This window comes from Teleopsis dalmanni, chromosome 2 (genome assembly GCF_002237135.1).
Source record: "Teleopsis dalmanni isolate 2A chromosome 2, ASM223713v2, whole genome shotgun sequence".
In the NCBI taxonomy this organism is placed as follows: domain Eukaryota; kingdom Metazoa; phylum Arthropoda; class Insecta; order Diptera; family Diopsidae; genus Teleopsis; species Teleopsis dalmanni.
In genome coordinates, this window is record NC_051847.1 from 77314879 (window position 1) to 77332059 (window position 17181).

The following is a 17181-nucleotide window of genomic DNA, read 5'->3' on the forward strand; positions in this document are numbered from 1 at the left end:
AATAAATAAATAAATAATAATAATAAATAAATAAATAAATAGTAAAAAGATTTTATTTTATGTTGAACGAAAAATTTTATTGAAAGCAGGAGTATTATTTTCCAGTAAAAAAACATCATTTTTCAAATTTGGTTTTTGTTACAAGAAATCAATAGTAATAATTTTAAAATACTATTATTCTTATTGTTCTCTAAAAAAATATTTTTACATATTTTTGACCTACTAGCAAAAATACAGTGTTAAGTGAAATAAAGTGAAATAAATGGTTCTCCATTTCGTTGTCCAGATTTGAAAACACTGTTTAAATGACGTATGTCAAACTGAACTACCATTCAAAGCGCTACATGTTTAGTGTTAGGTCTGTGGTTTTACAAATATGGATTACTTATTTGCAGAATAGATAGCCCCGTGCTGTGATAAATATAAGAGAAATTAATTTGATGAACTGATGCACTATTAAGACAAGAGGTGTTTAAGCAGTCAATACCGTTGCTCTGAATGAAAGATATGTAATAATTAGTTATTTTAATTTATTTTATTATCAAGTAATTAAATATTTATATGGAGATCTTATCAACATTATCAATTTATATGCTGTTTTTTATTTCTTAGTACTACACATTAATATTTCAATGAAGTTGTTATGGTTGTAGATTCTTATGCTCCAACGGTGGCGAATTCGAATAAACGGATTATGCAGGAGGTCTCAAGATGAAGAGAAGGTAGAATCTATCAACCACTTAATTTGTCTCTGTCCAGGACTTCAGACAAGGTGACTTCAATGTCTCGGGATCGCTTTTTCACTGGCTTGTAATAGATAACGAAAGCAAACATATCAGATCTCCTCAACTTCATCGGGTAAACCAAATGGTTTAACAAGGATTACAAAGATTAGCAACTCGCTTCACCCGGGAAAATCACAATGGCATCACAATGGGAATATATGCCTCCGAGTGGAAGTGCTGACAACGGTCAGCACGCGCCTTTCGAAACTAACCTAACCTATGGTTGTATATTGGTTCTTACGGGATTACATTTAGTCATGAATAACATTATTAGAAGAGCATAATTGTTTCAATTAAACTTATGACGACATTCTAAATTTTAGGTGTAGTGATGAGTACAAAATAATTATAATTTTATTTAAAATATAGATTAAAAACTAAATTTAATAAATAATGAAATAGTATGGAGCAACTCCAATAGATGTGTCTTTTGATTTGTGAATAAACTCAGAAAATAAAAATTCACTAATGTGAATTTCAGTACAAAAACACTGATTATATTCAGAGTTTATTTTATATACTCTGATATATGAAACTCTGACTAAACTTATCTTTGTAAACTCATGATTTCGAAGAAAAACACATATTTTTTATTTTACCGAGTATGGCTCAATGTAATGAAATTGCGATTTTATACGTGTATTGAATACTTCAAATAAAAAGATATTTAAAAGCAATACCGACCCATTTTACTTGCCAAACAGTACTCTAACTCAAACCAATATTTTTGTTTTATTTAAGTTAATATGTACCTTTATTTAAAAATTTTTAAATTGTTATTTATCACATAAAAAATTTAATTTATTTTACTTGGCACTCGTAAGTAGGTCACAGAAATCTAAATATGAACTCAGTTTATCACAAATCTTCCCGTTTGAGTTTGATATTCGGAATATTTTTTATTATTTTTCGTCAGGTTACAAACATAAATTTCCTTTGCAATTTAATTTCTGAATTGATTTATTAGTAATTTTAGGTGTAAAATTCAATAAAAGTGCTTGCAGCACATGATTTTACGAGCTGGGCATATGACACACCGGCGAAGCCATGAGCAAATAAAACAAATGCCAAATGCAAACACATTAGAAAGTGCAATATTTATAGTATCTACATCCTTAGTTCTGCTGTTTAACAAAACGAAAAAGGATTTTATTCCTTATGAAAATATGTTGGCATAAATTGTAAAGTGAGTAATCCTTTTCATGGTAGCAGGCAGGATACTTGACAACAACTGGTGTTCGGTGTGCTCCTCTTATGAACATACATTTTTCTGCTGCTGCTTTTTATATATATCGGATTGGGCTTAAATGCACAGAACTGACTAGAATCGTTTTTCAATTTTTAATTTAATATTAAATATTTATGTTCTATTTTAAATAACAAAATATCAAATTGTCATGTGATATTTTTCACTTCATGCATCAGAGATGTCAGTAGCAAACGCAATTTTAAAAGTTGAACAAGCATTCATTAACAAACAAAGGATACTCTTATTGCAAATAAATATAGATAGGAGAAGGTAGTTTTTTACTTTAGTAATTTAATGATTCTACAGTTTGCAGTTCTAAAGTATATAAAAAGCTAGGTTTGAATGTGGAAAAATTTTGTATAGAAACTGGTATGATTTGACCAATAGTGCAGCAGTTAGTCCGCTTTGATATAACTTATAAAATTTAGTTCCATAAAACTAACATGGATAAACTTTCTCCAGTTGCTTAGTAAGTAGATATATTAAGAACAGATGTTTTTTAATATAGATTATTGTTATTGTTAGGAGATGTGGCACGGTGACCATCGGGCCTATTGTGCCCTTTTGATATAGATATTTTGGCCAAAAACTAATAAACGTGGTGTTTTTTTTTCATATTTTAGCTGGTGAAGTAATCCACTCCTCTTATGAGCTCATTATACTAATCAACAATAATTTTGCACAGCGTTAAATTGAGTAATTTCATAACTAATTAGGTCAGCTGAATCTAAAAGTAATAATAAAAATCTTATTTTTATATATTTTTGAGATATTGGCGAACGACAACATTTTTACTTTTGTATAAAAGGATATGCTACATAGTTTTGGAGTAGTTAATTTATTTCTATTAAACCATCATCGGTTGTATAGATTAAATGAAAGGAGAAATGAAATATTATAATATACTTCCCATCACATTATTTTTCAGAAAAAAATAATTTTGGCAGAATATTTTACAAAATACATCGGATCGGCATAATAAGCAAAAAAGCAAATAATTATAAAAGTAAATTTTTTTTGGTACACCCTTCCCATTAGGGTCTAGGTTATAGCAATATCATTTTGTTTTGCACTGAAAATAAGACGATATTGTATTTTTTTGAAATACAGTCTTGTATTATTGAGAAAATTTAAGATAACAAATTATGTTTTGTCATATTGATGCCGTTTAACATATTTTTTTTGGTCCAAACCTTTTCTGTGAACTCTCAAAAAGTCGCTTGAATGATGTCATCGGGACCACAGACCACTGGCTTAGTAGTGAAAATCAATGTCAAGGAAAACGCTTTTTAATTCCAGCGTAAGGAATATTAAGTAAGATACCTAAGCAGTTTAAGTTTAGGTACTCCACCTTAAGATTACTTTATCATTTATCCCAGCATATGGAATATCAACTGAAATATCCTCGTTCAGAGCATATTCTTTGTAAATGTCAAGCTTTCAGGAGACAGAGGCATCACCAATTAGATAATATGTAGAACAGGAAATCTCAAACTGTATTGAAATATATACAAAGAGGAAATATACATAATTATAGGTCAGGACTATATGTAACAGATCTATTCAGATTGAAGTGCTCTACAATATTTAAAAATAATAAAAATAAAAATCATTAAAATTAACAGAATTTTTAAATGAGCTTTTACTATTGATCTCAATGAAGCTAAGATGAAAGCAAAAGTTTATTAATGAAAGTGTTCTTTCTCTTTTACATATGGAATAAATAATAATTAAAATTTAATTTAGTTAATTTAATTAATTTATTGTTAATCTACAATAAGCATAAGATTATGTGAATAATAAAAAAGTTAATAAACAAAAATTGTCTTGACTATATAATTCTTATTGCTTTACCTAATACACAGCTTTATATCATTGTAAGTGATCATAATAATCCATTTTTCCATTCATTAGAAAGTTCTTTAAATTTGTCTAAAATGTGTCTTTACTGCTGTCTTATTTTTTTTCTTTTATAAGAATACAGCCAAATTTTCCTTTCGATCATTTAATTCATTCTTAGTTTAGAAACCAGTTACTTCAGTACATTTCTTAGTAATGGTACAAATTGAACTAAACAGTTTAATAATCGAATTCTATGCAAAAACAAAGGTTCAAGTGTTTAGGTCAATCTGCACCTTCCACCGAGCTATATAAGAGTCCTGCTCTTCAAAAATTACAACAACACCAGCAATCGATACTCGTCGCTTAACCAAGAGATTGCAACCCTTGATACTTTTACGTTAAAAATAACTTATAAATAATTAACTACTAGTGTAAGAAATATTTCCAAACAGACCACTAATAATGAGTTCCTGACAATACTTGAAACAACTGTATGGTCAACTAAAAACTCAATTAATCAAAAAATCTCTGTTCTAATTGTTGCAATAACTTCAATTGTTTGCTAATTGGTTGTGAAGCACTATTTTTGTTAAATAAAGAGCTAAAAGCTGCCATTTTGTGGTATTTTCCAAACCATCCGGTCATTTTCTGCTGAAATGGCATCTATACACTATAGGATTGTTAAAACTAGTGACGTAAATTTAAAGGAAATTAGACGAAAAAGAATATTTTAAAGCAAGCCATGAAAATATATGTTGAGAAAAAAAATCATGTGATGTCTATCGTTTGATTACTTTCTAATTGGTTTTGTCAGACTTTGATTTTGCGAGACTTACGAAATAGTTTCATTTTAAATGAACAAAAAACTATAAATCTCTTATAAAGTAAGCAAAATTAATTAAAAAGTAAAATAAAATATATTAATATAAGCTATAGTAAGTAATATTTTCACAACATTAATTATTTTGAGTCAGTGTGAGTTTGAAATAGTATAATGCAATATATGGGTCCATAATTTAATGAAATACAATTAAAATTGATTAAATATCAGAAAATTGCTTCAATTTCATTTGAATTATTAATAATAAAAATAAATGTATCTTTAATTTAAATCAAATGAAAGCATTCGTATGTATTTTGTATGCCATTCAGTTTTGGCACATCGTAGCGTATGAGTAACATTTCCATTGTTTAAATCTATTCAAATAAAAAATCAAACTGATTCGATTTTTTTTATTATTTAATATTTATTTAATTTACTAAAATTAATTTTTTGTTTATTGTGTAAATGAAAACAATATTAATTAAAATTTTAAAACAATTTTATTTATAGGTAAACACAATTAAATTGTGCATATAATTTCTGAAAATTTAAATTTTCAATTTACAATATTTTATTTGTTTGCTTTAAATATTAAATGAAATTTCAATTACAGTAAAGAATATTGCATTTTAAATAAATCGAATTTATTTTCCATATAATCTTTTATTTACTCTATTATGTTTGCTGAGCTTTTGATTAACTTTGCATCAAATATTATTATTTCTTTATATTTAATTCATAAATTTCATAGGTTTTCGTGGTTCTAGGAAAGCTACAATAGATTTTATTGTTTTTTTATAATGAAAATATTCAATTGATAGTAAATATTATTTAAATTCAATTTTTAACATAAATTTTTGGCACAAGGTTTTAGAAGAACAGGTTCGAAGGAATGTTAATAGTTACAGATAAATAAGTTTTTTTTTTATTCAATTTGCTGAACACTTTAGTATACTCTAAAATAAAATTATTAGCAGGGATCTTAATTGGTTTACTGCTACATTTAATTTAATTTCATTCACGTTTTCGTATCGAATTTATAAATCTATTATTTTAAAAACGCAGCTATACGTGTTTCATAATATTATTATTTAAATTAATTTAATTGAATACATTTTTTTTATTAGCTTTGTTTTAATTTTAATCTATGGTTAATATTTTTGTTATTTATTTATTTTACATTCGTGTATAAATTTGTTCATGGATATATTTTTTTATGTACTTAAATATTTCATAAGCAGCGTATAGGTTTTTGCATATTTCAATCAGTTGCCAGTGTTGAAAAACGTCATGAGACTTCCTTCATAGTTTGCTCAAATACTGGAAATGAACCTTTTCCTGGTATTTTTAATTGATTTTCCTTTTCATGCGTAATTGAAATTGAATTTTAATTATTTTTCTTCTTTGCTGGATCTTTTCTTGATTTATATTTATCGTTCAATTTTAAACTGTTGATAGTGTTGCAGTTTTTGTTGAATTTTTCGCAGCTGAAAAAATAGTAAACATTTTTCAATAAACATTTTAAATGGTTGATACACTCACTTAATTATTTCAGTAACATGAACAAAAAAATATTACAAATTAAAACTACTTCGGTTTTCTTGTTATAGTAATTAATTAAAATTTGATGTTTAAAAATAAGCAATAAGAAAATAACTTAAGGTGTTATTATATACACATATCGCAAAAGTAAATATCAAAAATTATTGACATTCGTTATACGTAAGAAGTAACTGGAATTTATAATATAAAAAGCGTTCGTTAGAGACATCGCAACTAGTTGTGTCTCTGCACCGTATTTAAGTACAATTTATTACATTAATTACTTTTACAGTCATACTATTAACAATTTGATTATGTGGTTGAATAAGTCCATTCCATTTTCTTCAGAAAATTGAATACTCTTATGATCAACCATACACTGTACGCACATTACTAGGTTCCAGACTTTTTTTTTCTGTTTCCAATGCTTGTATAATCACCGTGGAAAAGACATTAAATCTCGTTTTAAACTATTAAAGAATACCGCTGAAGGAGTTAAAGACCATCTCGCAATTAAACTACGGAAAATGTGTGGTACATTGGATCAAGCGCTACCATCAAGAGTAATGCACCTAATAGGGTCTACTTAAAAGACAACAGAAAACGTTTTTGCAGATACTACGTGATCATTTCGAGTACTTTTTAGACTAAATGTATGTAAGAAGATAAGTATTTCTGTAGATTAATATTTGCATGGAAAAGTTTGAATTCATTGGAAATTTAGTAGTGTGGAGTAGTGTTAAGGAACTCTAGTTGTAATAAACTGCCCAGAACCGATTTATGTCGTTTGAATTATGTTGAATTTTTACATTTAATGAGTAGGTTCAAATACTATATTGAAATAAAATTGTGATTGAAATATCGATCACAAATTAGTTCGAGATCAGACTTTTGAAACCACCAAATATATAACCATATTTTTATTTAAAATCATTCATTAATCAGTCTTATGTTATATTTTATATGGTGCTAGATACTTTAGTTATATATAGTTTGGTGTACAAGTTAAATCAAGTTAATTCTATCCACTAATCTTCTGGTTAATTCTATTCGTCTTTGCGTGATTTGAGTAATCTAACCAGTACAAGTCTTTGGCTAGGTTTCGTTAGATGACTTAAAAATTCAGTTACGCCAAGTTTATTCTTTTATGCTTATTAGTTTAGCAATAACCGTTTCTTTGACTTTTTAAGGAATTTTTATGATTACATTTACTGTAATTTACAAATCGATGATAGTAAGGTTTAGTTCACATGTATATCATAACTGATTGAATCGTTCGATATTTTGGTTTTTATTTTTTCCATAGGCCAATTAGCATACGCTTACATGCCTTTAGAGATTGACGATCAATGTTCAAATAGTCAAACTTAATGTCTTCGATTATAAAGCTTTCGTTTATATATACGGCTGTCATAACTGTAATTGTCATGTTCTCTACAAATACTAAATGCTTCCTAAATAGTTCGCAAATGTGTTCAAATTTTATATTTTCTGTTATAGTTCTATAGCAAAAAGTAAAAATATCTCCATGCCTCACATAAATAGGTATATAAAACAAAATCTCAATTTTCAAAAACACTTTGAAGTATTATCTCTACCCAAAAAATCTTCGCAAAACAAACTTAAAAGTTTATTTGCAAAAATTTATAATATTTTCGTATACCTGTTAACTAAATTTCAAAAAAGAAAATTGTCATTATTTTTTTCGTCCATGTCAGTGCATAAACCTGAAGTGACTAAGTAAATTGAGTTTCATTAAATTTAATTAAAAGCGCAAATTACTTTTTTTATTTTTAGACATACGCCACAGTAAAAATAATGCCAAACCGAAAAAAAAAATCTTTGCTTTGATGAAATAATCTTTAAACTTAAATGAAAATGTTGCAAAGAAACGTTAAATTATTAGTGGCACCATTGAAGATTTGTGTAAAATACCTTCTCGACTGAAAAGGATACATTTTTGGGCAGAGGCAACACCTACACAAAGGACCACACAAAAGCAAGGCGAAACACAAACCAAGACATAAATAAAAACCATAAAAGGGGAATCCAAAATGGTTGTAATGACAACATGACAAATCAATTTGAAGCAGACAAGTTGGGGTTATGTTTTCAGAGAAGCTATCAAATTATTTGCATGCCTGTATTTAGATCAGTAAAAAATTTAAATATTAAATGAACACAAAATGGTTACCCGCAAAAGGTAGTTAAACCTTAACTCACCGAAATGGCAACTTTCGAGAATTTCCTTTATACTTTCTCATATAAAATGTCAAAACATATTCGTTGATATGTTGGTAAAGTATATATATATGTGTGTGTTTGCGTGAGAATTTCTTTGATGCCTTTCAGTTGAAGTTCTTGGAAAGTGTTGACGGAATAATAAAAGTTCATGGCACAGTTTTCACTTAGACTAAAAGTTTCTTGTGGTGTTTGAGGGTTTGCCTAAGGAGCAAATAAAAGGGATATTTCATTAGTTTTGTTATCTTTTATTATATTTTGCATATATATTTTGTGAGCAGGCACATGTGATTTCATCCTTTGTGCAGTTTAAATCAATTAAATCGGTTTGGGTTTTCGTTGAGTATGAGATGTTGTTATTTCTCAAACAGCGTAAACTTTTAATGGTGTAAGCTTAAATAATTGTTGAACATGAACATCCAAAGAACTATATAAAATATATCAATTAAAATATGTAAATTTTTATATTAGCCATCCTTTATTGTAACACAAAGCATATTTTGATGAAAACAAAATAATTTGAAAATAACTTAAGTGAATAATTAACATTTCCCTTGTCTTTAACACAAGTATGCGAATTTTAAATAATTTATTTCTCACAAACAATGGAATTTCGCTTTGTCATATATTGTTCTTTATATTATGGTACGTTTAACTGTATATAGAAACGTCAAAATTGTTATTATCAACAAAGTCCTAAGTCAGCCCAAGTTTCCTTCAAAATCGAACACTTACTTCAAGTTCAAATAATCCATTTCAATTGTATCAGTTAATATTTTACGGAACGTGTATAATTTTTCACTACATCGGTTTATATTGTTGAGTGCCTTTCAAGCAAAAATTTCGGTTGTAGGTATATCAGAAGAGTCATTTGAACTAACCACTATCCAACTATGTCGTTAAGTACATTCTATAAGTTAAATGAAAAATAATTATTGTTGACAAAAGACATCTAAAACTAACTTAGATTATCACTGTATCATTTTGGACAAGTTGTGTGCAAATGTTTATGAAAAAGTACTCAGTGTCATTTTTTGTAAAGATATAAGGCAATTAAGACAAATCTTTTGAGCAAAAGTCAAATCTCTAACATATCTGATAAATATGTAGATTGATTGTTGCATTTATTCCTACATTAATTTACTGCTTTCAACTGATACGCGGATTGTAACCTGTATAAACGGGTATATTCATAAAAAATGATTTTGTAGGTAGGTGTCTACAAAACAAAAATCAAATTTAACAGGATACAAGCTTAACCATTAGTACTTGCAGTCTCAAAAATTGTTTAACAATACTTACATTTATGATATATTTTCAATAACCCAAAATTTTGTTGTTGTAATTACTGTCAAAAACCTTTTCATAAAAAAATAGTTTCTTTTAAGAAAATAGTTTCGTCATAATAACAGTCTTTGACTGATACACATCTCCAAATGAGATGTCGTCGCAGTTCAATATTTCTCTAATATGGGTTCTGGGTTATAGGTAAATTTCGGCAATTATAAAGCACCTTAACACCTTAACTAATTGAGCATACCAATGGCATCATGTAAACTGTTAACTGAGTTCTTCCGAACTCAGAACTTTTTAAGAAAAGATGGAAAGACTCAAAGACATGCATGCATCTGTATGAAATTTGAGCATTTTGAAATAAAGGAAAGACAACTCCCTGATTAAATTGCCACGTAGAGATATCAGTCTTGTTGTATATTTACATACAGGTCACTGCTTTTAGGGAACCATGGTAGAAGTTGTGGTAAGGACGATGAAAGTGTCTCCTATCTGCCTTGCTTTTGTCCAGTACATGTCTCGCGCCGCCTTACCACTTCAGGGGATTTCTTTTTTGAGAATCTTGGCGAACTACAAGACCTCCCCTTAAATAGCATTATAAGGTTTGCTAAAAGTTTAATTATACGGTAACACAATGAGCCTGTAGGTCTAAGATGATGGCTTGGGATCGCCGGTATAGCCTAACCTAACCTAACAAATTAATTCAAATTTATTTACCTAGAAAAGTATTTTGCAAATTATGTAATATAATTTGATTTTAATTTATTTGAGGTAAAAATGTTATTTTAGTGGTATTTATATATATTATAATATCTTATTATATCTTATCTTATCTTAATATATTATTATAATATCTTATTATAATATTATATTATAATATCTCGACGAATTTCTTGTCTAAAATGTAATATTTCTTTACTTGTAAGCCTCAAGACAAGTATTTAAATGTTCTCTCTACACAATATTTGCTACATAATAAACGTTTGGCAAGAAAAGTAGATCAGTCGAATATTTATTCCTTTCCGCGCGCGAGAGATGAAACACTTTCTATGTTCTTCACTTTCTTCACAAACAATCTTCTTTGATTCGTGCATTCATATATTTGTTCGTAAGGCTTGTAGGCGACAGGATTTTCTATTCAATGTTGTTTCAAAATTAATGTTGTAAATGTATGTCTAATTTCAAATTATTCCTTTAACTTATTAATCAAATTCATTTCTATATCGCTTATGCCCCACGTTAAGAATGATTGGTGAAAAGTAAAATAAATTGACTTATAACTAAGAACTAACAAATTTTATATAAGTCAAGTCACTGAAAGATACTTTAATACCTAAAACTTGTAATACTTCTTGAAATAATCTGCACAACTGCACGTCAAATATTAAAAACTCAGTTAATTGGCATAATAAAAAAATCCTGATTAAAAAGTTTTTAAGTCCTTAAATTTGCTTTACTACGAATCAAGTAAGAAAATAATAACTCATAAAATTTGGAATTTCTATTTGAAATTTTGGCTTTAAAAGAACAGCCAGATATACTCGACAAAGCGTGTAAGATCCTCCAAACTAAAAAAAAAAGAATTTAGCAAAAAATAAAAATAAAATCCATAAAAATGGCAGCTAAAACCGCTGCTCACTTAATTGTGGCTGCTTTGAACACGTTGCCGTACTGCGGAACTTCCAAGTATTACCGTAAAACCGCATAAAATGAAACTGAGATATGGCAACCAAACTTAAAAATAAAAACGAAAATGTCATTTCGTTTGTTCTCTCCACTCGCAAAACTGACCAGTGCCTTTAAAATCCGGTGAGGTATTTTGGCTTGAGCACTAACAATTCCAACGTTTAAGTTTATTTAACTTGCAAATTTTTGCGAAATTTTATTATCAAAAAAATATGCAGGACTGAAAAAATTTTGTTTCAAGGAGAGCTCAGCCATTGCTCGTTGCCTAAGTTATTTTATTTCAGAAACAAATAAAGGCAAAAATAAAAACGAAAAGATTTTCATAATACTTTAAGCTTGGCAAGTAGCAAAAGGTGCGTCTTTCTCAACTTTCGACAACTTAAAAATTCTATCAAAAGGACATAAATTTGTAAAATATTCAAAAATCGATAAAACGGCATTTATAGCATTTTTATGTGAACTGCGGCAATTTTTTACTTGTACGTTGCCGTATATGCGAAGATGAGGAATATTCAATAAGAAAAGTAGTAACACAAAGTATTCCTGAAATGCCAATAAAGGCTGCAAGAGCTTGAAGTGAGCAATGGAGACAGAAAGGCTGCTCCTTGTAATCCGTGATAAGATGTTGTTTGAATTTTGATTTTTGGGTGCTTAATGTGTATTCAATATATTCACAGCATTTATTAGATGAGCCTTCTTTTCATATTTCTTTTATTTTTTATTTTTTTGTTTTGATGCGATCCTTTAAGTTTATTTACTTTTCATAATTTTACAATATTAGGCATTCTCAAAAATTTATGCAATTATTTATTGCTGTTATCAAAAGCATTTATTGCTTAAACGCTAATGCATAAATTGTTTTTTAAATTATGGAATAAATATTTCCGCACATTTATTTATTGCTAAAATATAAGAATAATATTAGAGTAATAAAAGGATGTTAGCGGTTTTAAAAATGTATTAATATCAAGAAAGGTTTTTTTTTCTTTATGTTAAAGGAAGAAATTACTTTAAAATAGTGCTTTTATATGTGGAAATGCTCATAGACAATATTTATAGGTATTCTAGGCAAAAATTTTGGTGCTAAAAGTGGCAAAATAAAGGTGTCAGAATACAATTTTCGGTCCTACGCCGATTGATATTTAATCTTCGTGGCTCAATGCGATCAGCATCAAATTGAGAAAGTAAAACCTTGATATGCATGTTAAAAAGCAATCATCATATGTAACTCAATTCAATTATGTAGATATATAGAATATTTTACAGCAGAAACGAACTGTTGAAAACTGTTTTTATAATTAAAAACGAAGTGTGGATAATTGATACACAAATATAGTATTAGCAAGCCAAACACGCTTTTAGTCTCTATATGCTCAATTTACTTTTCAGTACACACAGAAATATCAAATATCTTGGTATTGTAATGTCTTTTAATCATTGAAACAAGTATTGGTTGTATTTTATATTACATATTTTTATTTACGGGATTATTAACGCTGTTGCTCAGGCAACATCCAAAATGCTTCTGTTCTCTAAGAGCGGCGCAGCATACACAAGCAGTTCAAAGTGCTTTGTCTCATAATTGCAAGATCAGCAATTAATGCTGTTGCATATATAGTGTGACTTAAGAATAAGTAAATAATATTTTTCTCAAGTAGACCACACATGAAATGAGTAACGGATGTTTTTGTTTATATTATTATGTATGCTACAGTATATTCTCTTATAGACTTATAGAATTATATTAATAGCATATCAGCCAACAATACCCGTGCTTTCTTTTTATCGCATATGTGTCTACAAAGTCGCATCATGCTTTGTAGAATATTGTGACACCGCTCACAAGTCAATAATTTATCAGTTTATATTTATTTACATGTGTACTCTCATCCAAATCAAGACCACCTTTTTCTATGTACACTTATTGCAGTAATCATCTATATGGTTATATGTGATATCTCCCATAGAAAATAATAACAATTGCATATGTCCTAAAACTAAATAACCAAGCAAAAGATATTCAAAAGCATTGGGAAGGAATGTAACTATCTTTTAAGAGGAGATATACGTGATAGAATGCAACTACCGTAACCGTAGTATTGCAATATTAATTAACAGCCAGGCAGGTATAATGGCACTCATTTCTTACCAAGTAATATTCAAACTAGCATTGGAGTGCATTCACAAGCTGAACATACTTGGCTGTAACAATCAGGTGCACTTAATATGGATTCTGGAGCATGCTGAAATCTAAGGTAATGAAGTAGCAATCAAATACACACGAAGATGCGTGGCTGCAACAATGATAGACACAGAAATTTTCTGCGGTCTAGGCAAAGAAAGTCTATCCCTTCTTATGACCATCACAGAGAAAAAGAAAAAGAACTATATTGGCAAAACCTACCAAGACTATCGGTATCTAAAATGTTTTTAGGAACTTTCTACCTAAAACGCTTCAAGGATTACATAGAACTAACAAAGAATAACCTAAAAATTATTATCGGAGTAGTAACCGATCACTGCCGATTGAATAATTACCTAACAAAGTTAGAAGAGAGAGAAACCACATACCATGTGCGTGGGAAATGTCCGGTACCGATGCACAAGCGGAACAAACATCTAAAAGTAAATTTAATGGATTGTAGTAATTTTAGTAATTTTGAGCTTTTAAAGATAGGCTCTATTAATGTCTTTTATTAAAAAAATCAGACAGGAAAAATACTTTAATCCGACTAAGAGGCTTAATAGATATTTTGCGTCGAAGTGTACTGTCCCTTATCCTTAATACCAAAAAGTAAATAACGACAAATATGCAAAACAATAGTGTGTTCCATTCATAGATATGAATGTCATGTTGGTAGGATCACCATATTTGGGACACTTGTAAACTTCATAGTTTTTTAAACTATACACAAAATTATATAAATACAAATTATTATAGAAACACTAACTATGTATAAATACACAAAATGGTTTTATTTTATTTGGGAATATGGATACATACCCTCAATTTGCGTTATGTCAGTATAGAGCTTTCTTATAAGAAAAAACGCATAAACCACAGCTACATAACGATATGTACAGCATTAACACAGTTGTACTATGTACTATTAATTGTACTTTTTTTGTGCGATTTTTAAAATGTTTATTTTTTCTTTTTTAACAACAACATTCATTTTTCACCATATCAGTGGTATTATTATAAAATATTAAAATATTTCTACACAAGTGGTCATATTTTGTAACAACATAATGCAAACGAGATGGCTCAATGCTCTTTCAGTTCCGATGTACTCTATGTAAATTACCGCTTACTGCTATTGAGCCAACTTAAAGTGTAAATCACTGCAGTGAATTAAACGAATAAAAATATTATTTTCAAAATATTTTAAGCTTAACATATTTAAAAATAATCCTTCCGACACAAAAAATGTATTTTCAGTCAAATCCCTAAGCAACAAATTGTTTCATTAAACTAAACTGCAACCGTTTCCGTTGAATGCCGCTCAAAAGCTTGTTAGGGTTGACGTGAATGAGCTGTGAAATGAATTTCAGACAAAACAGCAAAAATAGCAGAATTAAAAAATTTATTATTTTTATTATTTTTTAAACGTTTAAAATTAAGCGCACGGCATAAAGTTTTGAAGTTTCACTACGAATTCGTTACTATAAATCCTGCCCTAAAGCCACTCCAGTTATTTACTGTATTTTTGACCTAAAAATAACTTTTCAGTTTATTTTATTTTACAAGTACTGTGATGCGGTATAGAATAAGGACGAAATAATTTTAAAATAAGCAAACTTAAATAAAAAAAATTAAGAAACAAGAGACAAGGACTAAAATTAAAGGCTAAGCGCCACTAAAATAGCAATAATGAACTCGAAAAAGGATATTATTACTTGACCACTGTAAGTAGAGGATAACTACTTCAGAAACTTTAAACACAATAAAAAGGACTTAATTTGGTAAGTTTGAATAGTTTGCAGTCGAAAAGTTAAAAGGGGAAGCAATTGTACGTGCAAATAATTTCAATATAGGCTAAATATAATAAAATAAAAAAATTGTTTTTTAAATTTTACGAAACAAAATATACTAAATTTTACATAACAATTTCATTAAAATTGAATTTAAAATATTTAGCACATATTAATAAATATTTAATATTTAATATCTGCTGAACAATCTTCCTTCATTTATCCCTTTTTTTTTATTAGTGTCCTTTAATTTTGTATCCGCATTGCTTCAATTTACTTTTAACTTCAAGAATTAAACTTTTTTGTTTATTCCTTAATGCATGCTTGCTCTTGATTTCACATTTGTCCAGTATTTTACATTTAAGTATCTTCTACTTTTCTGCTATGTCTATTAAACATATGATTATGTGCCCCAGCTTTTTGTATTCTTCGTAAAATGCATTATTATGTCACTTCTTATAGGTTGATCTAATTCGTAATTAACTTCCAACTTTCTTTCTTTCCTAGCGGCCTCTATACCTTCCCTATATATATAACACTACTATATATAACTTCCAACTTTCTTTCTTTCTTAGCGGCCTCTATACCTTCCCTATATATATAACACTACTATATATAACTTTCCAACTTTCTTTCTTTCTTAGCGGCCTCTATATCTTCCCTATATAAATAACACTACTATATATAACGTTCCAACTTTCTTTCTAAGTACTTTCCTTTCAAGCCTGTCCTAAATATAACTTCAAACACTTTCCTTTCAAACGTGCTTCTTTCCTCTTCAATTATTTCCTTAATTTCTTTTATGTCCACATGTTGATGTCGGTCAAGGTACGGCATTACATATTTTTAAATTAGTTTTTCTAGGTTGAACTTTTGAGCAGAATGCACTTTTAATAGCATTGAAAATCTATTCTCTATGGCAGTTCTTATAAGTTCAAAACTTTTAAAGCATTCAAATATTACTCTTCATTTATTATTATGTGATGTGTCTTCGAACTTACCATATATATTGTTTTATCGATATATATTTATACATCAACTTTACTTGTCTCTCATTTTCTTCTTTGGTATAATTCAATTATGGGTTATTTGTTTCTTGCTAGCAAAAGAAGTTGCTACTAGCGCGACAGTCGAGTTAACCGTCAAACAAAAGAACTGGTTTACAGTTATGGTAAGGTATTTATTCTTCATACCTCCCACCAGTTGAGGTTGCTGGTGGGATATTTAACGGGTCACCATGGACTACGTTATCACCTCAACGAAATGTGTCTGTGCGAAGAGAAAGATTGTCGACTCCGCTTAGAAGCAGACGAGACTTCCAATCACATTCTCTGTGACTGCTCAGCCTTAATCTGGGACAGGAGGAGGTCACTGGGTTGAGAAATACTCTCCCCTTCTGATATTTGGAGAAATGTTTGGTTAGGTTCTGTTGCAGCACAAAAGATTAATCATGGTCACAGTACTGGGAGGTAGTACCCCGTTTATTCCTATTTCTAGTACCTAATTAGTTTATCTCAACTGTCTTAAATGACGCCATGCTTGTAATAACTTTTAACAGAATGGTTGAGAGTGTATCGCCTTGGCCAATAATGGGTAATATTATGAAGACTTCGATTTTTTGTTTTCAACTGTGATCTCTCTTTGCCCAGAACAATTCCATATTATCAATCTGAGTACCTGTTGAATTACTTCTAGAGTTGCGTTCGAGAATACAATATATTTGGTAATATTTTAAGAACTATGTT

General features: G+C 28.9%; 2 protein-coding genes across 2 annotated transcripts in view; one reads left to right on the top strand and one right to left on the bottom strand.

Moving 5' to 3' along the window:
• LOC119684862 (cytochrome P450 9b2-like) overlaps window positions 1-17181 on the top strand; it is a 286885-nt gene that overhangs the window by 202193 nt on the left and 67511 nt on the right. The window lies entirely within an intron of this gene.
• The window catches only part of LOC119684857 (uncharacterized protein DDB_G0283357), a 140052-nt gene continuing 128772 nt past the window's right edge, over window positions 5902-17181 (bottom strand). The window contains exon 7 of the mRNA XM_038098988.1: window positions 5902-6186. The gene's annotated coding sequence lies outside the window, so the exon portion shown is untranslated. The remainder of the gene's footprint in view (window positions 6187-17181) is intronic.